The sequence below is a fragment of the Aphanomyces astaci genome, assembly GCF_000520075.1.
Source record: "Aphanomyces astaci strain APO3 unplaced genomic scaffold supercont1.187, whole genome shotgun sequence".
In the NCBI taxonomy this organism is placed as follows: Eukaryota; Oomycota; class Saprolegniomycetes; order Saprolegniales; family Verrucalvaceae; genus Aphanomyces; species Aphanomyces astaci.
The window spans coordinates 1-1,334 of NW_009798450.1; positions in this window are offsets into that span (position 1 = coordinate 1).

A 1,334-nucleotide genomic window follows, 5' to 3' on the forward strand; every position below is an offset into this window, starting at 1 on the left:
AGACGATAGTTGAGCACTAATGCCTACGTATTACATGCACGTGATGGGTTTGAAGTAGCAATGGATGAATTGCAAATGTACCTGCGATCGCAGCGACTGCAACGAGACTTGCGCGGGCGAGTTGGCGCCGAAGTTGTGCTACCAAGCTATCCTAGATTGGCACTTATGGTTATGTCCAGATGTGAGTTGAATACGTACACTGCTTGCTGGCGTATGATGGATGTGGTCTTCGTCATGGTGATTCACCTGGCCAGTGAGGCAGGTATTCGAACGGAGACTCTAGCACTTGGGTGAATTTGCGTTCTGTGGAAATTCTACAAATCGTTTAGTACTACTACTAGTAGGTGTGTTTCGTTGGTTGTTTCGTGAATACCCAAATAAAAGGTAGTACTAATAATACGAGTACTACACTGTACTCCAGAGTACTTAGTACTAGTAGTAGTACTAGTAGTAGTAGTAGTACTTAGTAAGTACCATTAGCTGTACTCAGCATTGGCATTTTAGAAACCATATGCTTTTATTTGCTCGGAAATTCACCAATGACTAACACATGTTCTTGTGCCTATTAAGTACGCTCGGAAAGTGTCTCTCTGGACTATTTTGCTCGAAATCGATCCATTCCAAGGCGTGCTCGAAAATGCTGCATCGTTTGCTCGAAAAAAATGCGCACCCCGCTTCGTTGGGCCAGACAAGCTAACCAATCGGCCCCGTCGCTCTGACAAGGAAAACGCAACGGCCAGCAATCCGTGGACTATTCTCACCAACGGCAGTTTCCATACGGCTCACGCTGGCACACCAGACTGCCATTACATCCTTCTTGAACGATACCTCCGCACGGAAAGTGGTGGACCTATTATCGAATCCGGACTCCAACATGGCTCCAGTACTACCAACCCCATACGGTCCACCCACAGGTTCCGGCACCGACAAATGCAACGTCCACGACCAACTCGGTACCTACACCGAAGGCCACTACACGGCCAGACACTCCCGCAATACCACGCATGCTCACAGGCGCGTTACATGTACCGGTCGCGTCCTCCCCGATAGCCTCCAACGCGAGACGATGGGCCGCAATATATCCAACGCTGGCTCCCCCTTCACCGTGCGGCGGCCCGGTGTCCAGGCTACCAATGCCAGCTGGTGCTGTCACCTATCAGCCCCGACAGGCCGGCATTCATTGCCCCACCAACCACTCGGATGTCACTTCAACAATATCGCCAGCGTCAACATCCCACAGGTGGCCATCCTGTGGCATCGGTAACGCATGGTGGCCTTGCGATTGACGAAGAGCCTATCCCAAAACGACAACGCACACACCAACCACCATCACC